Source organism: Argopecten irradians, chromosome 4 (assembly GCF_041381155.1).
Source record: "Argopecten irradians isolate NY chromosome 4, Ai_NY, whole genome shotgun sequence".
Taxonomy (NCBI): Eukaryota; Metazoa; Mollusca; class Bivalvia; order Pectinida; family Pectinidae; genus Argopecten; species Argopecten irradians.
Window position 1 is genome coordinate 608228 of NC_091137.1, and position 9795 is coordinate 618022.

The window sequence follows — 9795 nt, forward strand, 5'->3', positions numbered from 1 at the left end:
TTTAAACCCATTTTTATTTAAAATTTTTTTTACAGATTTATAAAATTTCCACCAATTTTTGATATAAAAAATATTTAAAATTTTTTAATTACCTAATGTTTTAACTTAAATTTTTGCTTTTAAATTTTTTTTTTATAAACATTTATTTTAATAATTTATGTATTTAATTTTTATATTAATTATTCAATTATTTTTTAAATTATTTACTTTTTTTTTATTTAAAACAAATTTGACATAAAAAAAAAAAAATCATTTTTTATTAAATTGAAATTTTAAAAATGAATAAATATTTTTTTTATATTTCAAATTTTTTACTTTAAACCCATAATTTAACCAAAATTTTTTTATTTACCCCCCATAGTTTTTGCTAATTTATTTAAAAAAAAAAAAAATTTTTATTCTTTGATAAAACCCCCCCCAAAAATTTTTTTAACTTCACTATTTATAAAATTGCTTCGATTTTTTGTATTTTAATTATTGAAAATTAATTTTATTATTAAATTTTAAATCAACTTATTTTTTTTTTATTTTTTCACCAAAATTAATCACTCAATAATTAATTGAAGATTTATTCAAATTATAAATTTATTATTTTTTTAATTAAAAAAAGTCAAAAAAATCCCAAAAACATTTTACAAAAAAATTTCATGAAATTCCAATTCATATCCCCAAAATTTTTTTTAGTTGTATTTTTTTTTTCAAAAAACACCCAAATTACTATGAAACAAATAAATGACGTCAAAAGGTACAACCACTACAATAACAATTTTAAATTAAAAACAAAATTTCCTAAATAATTGATTGGTTTTAATTTTTTTATAAGTTGACTTTTGTTTTCCAAAAATACAAATGGGACAACCCATTTCAAAAATAAAATTTAATAATTTATACAAAAAATTGAAAACCTTGCACACAAAAACAACTGAAAATACCCCCCCATTGACAAACCAAAAAAAGAAATCCGTTCTTGTTTGTTGCCAACCTAAGAACATCATACGTGTTCTAAGTGTTATGAACCGATCCGTAAAAATTACACAATCGAGAAAAAATAGCAAACATTTTAATATTTACACTTCGAACAAAAGTTCATGTTTCATGCCAAACCTAAAAAAATGCCTAGCAATTTTTTTTTAAACATTTCATGTAAAAAACATTCATTACCCCAAAAAAATGTACATCCCGCCCATATAGGTATTATCTTAATTTCCAAAACAGGGTAATACAAAAAATTTATTGAAAAAAACTTGTCAAAATTTGTTTTAAAATTTTAGGTTGTCTTTTCCAGTGCTTTTTTCAAATTTAAACAAAAAAAATTTTTTTTTTTTTAAATCAATACCTTTTTTAATTCATTTACATTTATTTTTAATCACAGGAAAAATTTTGAAAAAAAAAAATTAAAGAAAGTACAATCATCAAGAAGCCAATGCTTTAACTTTTAAAAATCCATTGTGGGGAAAAAAAATTCCCTTTTCAATTGCAAAAAATACCATGCATCATAATTTATAATATTATACTTAATTGCCACAAAGATATTAAGATATTTAAAAGACTTTATTTTACTGGAATACAAGTCTAAATTTGTAAAAAAAGATTTATTAAATATTTTTTTATTCTATTTTTTTTTTAATATTTTTATTTTAGTTGATAAACTTATCTAGTTCAATTTTTTTATTTTCCTGTTTAATTTACTAATTTATGTAAATCCACTCATTTAGTTCATTTTTATTTTCGTACTTACTTGATTAATTTATTTACTATTTTTTTTGTTTATTATTCACTTACTTAATTACTAGCTTATTTACATATTTATTTATCTATTTAATTATTGATTTATTAATTATGAATAAATTAAAGGTAAAACAGCATAATGTAATACCTTTCTTATGATGAAAGTATCTTATGAATCTTAATTCAATCAAATCATTTATTTTTAAATTAACCAATACATGTAAAAGAAAAATTAATTTGTTTACCTTATTAAGGGTTAGCCCCCTAACACCCTAACCCTATGTTATTTTTATTTGTTTATTTATCTATTTATTTTTTTTATGTTTTTTAAACTTAATTAACGGGTACCAATATCAAATTAATTAATACATTAATGTATCAAAAATAATTCATCCACCTATTACAAACATAAAATTTATTTCTCCTGGATACACAAATTATTATTTTAATTTTTTTTGATGTAGAAAATCAGCATTAAAATTAAACTATTTAAAAAAAAAAAATTCATTTACAATCGAAATGAATTTACTTATATCAAAAATTCTTTTTTTAATTAATTTAAAATATTGTTGAAGGTCTAAAAATACACATAGTAAACTTGATTCAAATGGTAAAAAACCCTAATTAAGTTTGGATTCAGTCAATTATCGTTTAATGTAAAAAAAAACAATCATAAATATTATAGTGTAATAATATATTAGAAATAGAAATCTGATGTTTACAAATTATAGAATGTTTTAATAAGTTTCAACACAAACGCTTTACCCCAAAGTATTCTATAAACACTTTTTTAACTGCTTCGCTACTGATAATAACGAATTTCGATAAAATTTGGAAAAAAAAAAAATCTAGCCAAAAATTTTTCATTTTTTTTGATTTCTGATATTGTTACAAACGTTAAATTATACGCCTAAAAGTTTACTTTACGTAATGCATTGGAATATGTTACATGAGTCAAGTTACATACGACGACAGTTATGTTACAATCGGCAATTTATATGTTACATACGTAAATGTAATGTTACATTGTGTTATGTTACTTATGTAGTTTATGTTACAAAGGTATGTTACAATCGTCTCTCTCATGTTACAAACGTTCATTAAGTTACGTCCTAGTTTAATCGCATGTTTATGTTGTAAATGTCGTACGTTACATTTGGAGATTACGTTACATTAGTAAATATTGTAAGTTACAATCGTTAAGATATGTTACAAATGGCACACGTTACAATTGTTGTTTATGTTACAGTTGAATGTTACTTACCTCATGTTTATGTTACAAATGCATGAAAATTTAGTTACAAATGTCGACATCAAGAAGGGGGTATACACTTTAAGAACGGTAAAAACTCGTAACTCTAACCACACATTATTCTACCTATCTAACTTAAAGGGGCATATGTAAAATAAATATGCGGTTAGACTCAAAGAGAAATAATAACTCTTACAGTATCAAGAACGGTAACTCGTAACTCTAACCACACATTATTCTACCTATCTAACTTAAAGGGGCATATGTAAAATAAATATGCGGTTAGACTCAAAGAGCAATAACTCTTACAGTATCAAGGACGGTAACGCTAATCGCAAATGAGTCTACTTAGGTAACATAAATATTTCATTTTAGAAATGTTTTATTTACAATACAAATATAAATGATTAAAAAGTATTGTTAAAAGAATAAAACAACAGACGCAATGCCTATATGTTTTGATGCTGCCTCGGACTAAAAGATCCTGTAAGTTTTTTGTTTTTACGAAATGCTGTAACAAGTCTAGATTTATAGATATCTGGGAATTCAAGCTGAAGAGTTTTGTAATGTTTTCTGACTTTCCTACTGATATCTGTAGCTGTTGTGTTATAAGTAATAATAAATATCAGTCATATTCTATTACTTTCGAGTAGCCTTGGTAGAAAGGTGATATGTATCAATTTATTTTTCTACAGAAATTATATATAATTCATTATGAAATAAGAAGTAGTATCTGTTCTTCGTGAAATTAAATATAATAGGTTATGTAAATAGAGATTACCACTATTCAAACCGACTAAAGCAAAAAAAATATAATAATAAAAAACAATACCAAGGTAGGCAATCTAATCGCAAGTGACTTCTACTTATGTAACGTTATAAGAAATGTGTAACATAAACTGGTGGTTACATGTAAAGAGGAACAACTCTTAAAATACCAAGGTAGGCAACTCTTATCGCAAGTGACTTCTACTTATGTAACGTTATAAGACATTTGTAACATAAACTGGTGGTTACATGTAAAGAGGAACAACTCTTACAATACCAAGGTAGGCAACTCTTATCGCAAGTGACTTCTACTTATGTAACGTTATAAGAAATGTGTAACATAAACTGGTGGTTACATGTAAAGAGGAACAACTCTTAAAATACCAAGGTAGGCAACTCTTATCGCAAGTGACTTCTACTTATGTAACGTTATAAGACATTTGTAACATAAACTGGTGGTTACATGTAAAGAGGAACAACTCTTAAAATACCAAGGTAGGCAACTCTAATCGCAAGTGACTTCTACTTATGTAACGTTATAAGACATTTGTAACATAAACTGGCGGTTACATGCAAAGAGGAACAACTCTTACAATACCAAGTACATTTGTAAGGTAACTCTAATCGCAAGTCACGTTTACTTATGTAACGTTATAAGACATTTGTAACATAAACTGGCGGTTACATGCAAAGAGGAACAACTCTTACAATACCAAGTAAGGTAACTCTAATCGCAAGTGACTTCTACTTATGTAACGTTATAAGACATTTGTAACATAAACTGGTGGTTACATGTAAAGAGGAACAACTCTTACAATACCAAGGTAGGCAACTCTAATCGCAAGTGACCTCTACTTATGTAACGTTATAAGACATTTGTAACATAAACTGGCGGTTACATGTAAAGAGGAACAACTCTTACAATACCAAGGTAGGCAACTCTAATCGCAAGTGACCTCTACTTATGTAACGTTATAAGACATTTGTAACATAAACTGGCGGTTACATGTAAAGAAATCATCCAACCGCAGTTCTAACCGCCATTTCATAAATAATCGTTTTTTGTTGTAAATTTTGGAAATTCCTTGTACAGATCAGATTGTAGGTATTAAATACAGTATTTTCTATAAAACAATCGACAAAAACAAGACAAAAACAAAATTATTGTGCAAAAAATGCCTGACATTTTTCTCAACCAATTGTATAAAAATTGGTTGCATATTGTAGCATGATGCAAAGATAACCTGTGTGCAAAAAATTGTATTCAGAATTTGAATGACAAGCGAGATATTTACATTGAAAGACAATATCAAAATTAAACCGGAAGTAACAATCGTAACGTACTCTTCACGTTTGTAACTTAATGTTAACCGCAGCCTAACCATGACCTCGTACTCGATCATAACCGCCATAACACAAGTATGCGATTTTTATCGTTATTTTTGAAAATTTCCTGTGGCATCCACATTGCAAATATGAAATACACTATTCTCTATAAGACCAGTACAAAAAAACAACACAATTTTTGTGAAAAAATTACATGACATTTTTCTCAACCATTTGCATTAAAATTGGTTGCACATTGTAGCATAACGCAGCTGTAATCAAACTGCAAAAACTTTCATTCAGCATTTTCAGTAGCATGCGAGATATTCACTGTAGAGTAAAAACTATTTTTCTAACCCCAGTTATGGACAGATAACTCTTTGCGAACCAAGGGAAGCAATCCGCCCCGTCTTTTGTCACTTAAATTGACTTTAGTAACAAAAAATTGCGGTTATAGGTAAAGAGAGGCAACTCTAATTGACCGTTCACATTCAAGGTCACATGCAACCTTATTTAATAGTTTTAAGACAAGACCAGTTTTTTCTATCCTTAATAATATTGTATAGAAAGTGATGTAAGTAGTTATACCAGTAATATTGTATAGAAAGTGATGTAAGTAGTTATACCAGTAATATTGTATAGAAAGTGATGTAAGTAGTTATACTTGTAATATTGTATAGAAAGTGATGTAAGTAGTTATACTTGTAATATTGTATAGAAAGTGATGTAAGTAGTTATACCAGTAATATTGTATAGAAAGTGATGTAAGTAGTTATACCAGTAATATTGTATAGAAAGTGATGTAAGTAGTTATACCAGTAATATTGTATAGAAAGTGATGTAAGTAGTTATACTTGTAATATTGTATAGAAAGTGATGTAAGTAGTTATACTTGTAATATTGTATAGAAAGTGATGTAAGTAGTTATACCAGTAATATTGTATAGAAAGTGATGTAAGTAGTTATACCAGTAATATTGTATAGAAAGTGATGTAAGTAGTTATACCAGTAATATTGTATAGAAAGTGATGTAAGTAGTTATACCAGTAATATTGTATAGAAAGTGATGTAAGTAGTTATACCAGTAATATTGTATAGAAAGTGATGTAAGTAGTTATACTTGTAATATTGTATAGAAAGTGATGTAAGTAGTTATACCAGTAATATTGTATAGAAAGTGATGTAAGTAGTTATACCAGTAATATTGTATATAGAAAGTGATGTAAGTAGTTATACCAGTAATATTGTATAGAAAGTGATGTAAGTAGTTATACCAGTAATATTGTATAGAAAGTGATGTAAGTAAGTATAACAGGACGAGTGGATGATTTATGTACTATGTAGGATAGGTACTATATACCGGTATCTTATCTCTAGTAATTAGGATATTCAATAAATGGTGGAACGCGCTATCCGAGGTTTGTATGAGACGTACATGAGCAGGGTTATTCAATGTGTTCAATGTGTTCGACAAATGGGGTTTATTCGAGAAAAGCGAGTTCAGGTTAGAGGAGCAATACAGTATAGAATACATTGATCTACCGTGATAACTTCAGAATTAGTTAGGTTTATTCATCAGGAAAATTGCCCATTTGTCATAGATCGAATTCTGTCACACATATCATTAAATTATTTTTATTCAAGGTTAAATGTAGGTCAAAGTGACCTAAATTGTTTACATTTATCTTAAAAATCGATGCTTATGATTCTAATTGGTCTTATTTTGCCTTTAAACTGTAGAAGTGTAATTGACGGCCAACAAATTGCGATATCAGAAGATGTCAAAACTCTTTGGCTCAAACAAGGTCAGGTGACGTAACATAAGTTGATAAGTGACGTCACAGAGGACTACCAGATCCGACCATCAGCGTAAGCGGGATGTGCGAGTCTGTAGGCGTGACGTTTCCACGATTCCTCCGTCGTCCTCTGTATCAGACGGCGATGTTCCCTATCTTCCTGTCGCTGTTGATTCTGTCGCAGCTCCTGGTCCTCCCTATAATAACATTACCAGACTTAATATTGTCACAAAACGTTATAATTAACCACCCTGTTATAACATTGACACAAAACGTAATATTTAACAACCTAGTTATAACATTGTCACATAACGTTTATAATTAACGACCCTGTAACATTGTCACAGAACGTTATAATTAACGACCCTGTTATAACATTGTCACATAACGTTTATAATTAACGACCCTGTTATAACATTTACAGAACGTTATAATTAACGACCCTGTTATAACATTGTCACAGAACGTTATAATTAACGACCCTGTTATAACATTGTTGTCACAGAACGTAGTAATAAACATCCCTGTTATAACATTGTCACAGAACGTTATAATTAACCACCCTGTTATAACATTGTCTCATAACGTTTAATTAACGACCCTGTTATAACATTATCACAGAACGTAGTAATAAACAACCCTGTTATAACATTGTCACAGAACGTTATAATTAAACGACCCTGTTATAACATTGTCACAGAAACGTTATAATTAACGACCCTGTTATAACATATGTCACAGAACGTTATAATTAACGACCCTGTTATAACATTGTCACATTAACGTTATAATTAACGACCCTGTTATAACATTGTCACAGAACGTTATAATTAACGACCCTGTTATAACATTGTCACATAACGTTATAATTAACGACCCTGTTATAACATTGTCACAGAACGTTATAATTAACGACCCTGTTATAACATTGTCACAGAACGTTATAATTAACGACCCTGTTATAACATTGTCACAGAACGTTATAATTAACGACCCTGTTATAACATTGTCACAGAACGTTATAATTAAATTACCCTGTTATAACATTGTCACAGAACGTTATAAATTAACCACCCTGTTATAACATTGTCACAGAACGTTTTTATAATTAACGACCTGTTATAACATTGTCACATAACGTTATAATTAACGACCCTGTTATAACATTGTCACAGAACGTTATAATTAACGACCCTGTTATAACATTGTCACAGAACGTTATAATTAACGACCCTGTTATAACATTGTCACATAACGTTATAATTAACGACCCTGTATAACATTGTCACATAACGTTATAATTAACGACCCTGTTATAACATTGTCACAGAACGTTATAATTAACGACCCTGTTAATAACATTGTCACAGAACGTTATAATTAAACGACCCTGTTATAACATTGTCCCAGAACGTTATAAATTTAACCCACCCTGTTATAACATTGTCAAGAACGTTATTATTAACCCTGTTATAACATTGTCAACATAAACGTCTATAATTAACGAACCCTGTTATAACATTGTCACATAACGTTATAATTAACGACCCTGTTATAACATTGTCACATAACGTTATAATTAACGACCCTGTTATAACATTGTCACATAACGTTATAATTAACGACCCTGTTATAACATTGTCACATAACGTTATAATTAACGACCCTGTTATACTTGTCCATAACATTGTCACAAAACGTTATAATTAACGACCCCTGTTATAACATTGTCACATAGCGTTATAATTAACGACCCTGTTATAACATTGTCCACAGAACGTTATAATTAACGACCCTGTTATAACATTGTCACAAAACGTTATAATTAACGACCCTGTTATAACATTGTCACATAACGTTATAATTAAACGACCCTGTTATAACATTGTCACAGAACGTTATAATTAACGACCCTGTTATAACATTGTCACAGAACGTTTATAATTAACGACCCTGTTTATAACATTGTCACATAACGTTATAATTAACGACCCTGTTATAACATTGTCACATAACGTTATAATTAACGACCCTGTTATAACATTGTCACATAACGTTATAATTAACGACCCTGTTATAAACATTGTCACATAACGTTATAATTAACGACCCTGTTATAACATTGTCACATAACGTTATAATTAACGACCCTGTTATAACATTGTCACAAAACGTTATAATTAACGACCCTGTTATAACATTGTCACATAACGTTATAATTAACGACCCTGTTATAACATTGTCACAGAACGTTATAATTATTTTTAACGAACGTTATATAATTTAAACGACCCTGTTATAACATTGTCACAGAACGTTATAATTAACGACCCTGTTATAACATTGTCACAGAACGTTATAATTAACGACCCTGTTATAACATGTCACAGAACGTTATAATTAACGACCCTGTTAATAACATTGTCACATAACGTTATAATTAACGACACCTGTAACACTGTCACATTCAATTTACGTTATAAGTAACGACCCTGTCATCACAATTGTCCCACAGAACGCTTTGGTTTGTGATTATGTGTTTCAAGATATTATATAAGTAAAACAAACCTGGTTTTGGTTTGTGATTCTGAGTTCACTACAATTTTTATACAAGTATAAAACAAATCTGGCTTTGGTTTGTGATTCTGTGTTCACTACAATTGTTATAAAAGTATAAAACAAACCTGGCTTTGGTTTGTGATTCTGTGTTCACTACAATTGTTATATAAGTATAAAACAAACCTGGCTTTGGTTTGTGATTCTGTATTCACTACAATTGTTATAAAAGTATAAAACAGACCTGGCCTTGGTTTGTGATTCTGTGTTCACTATTATTGTTATATAAGTAAAACAAACCTGGCCTTTATTTGTGTTTATGTGTTCACTACAACTGTTATATAAGTATAAAACAAACCTGGCTTTGGT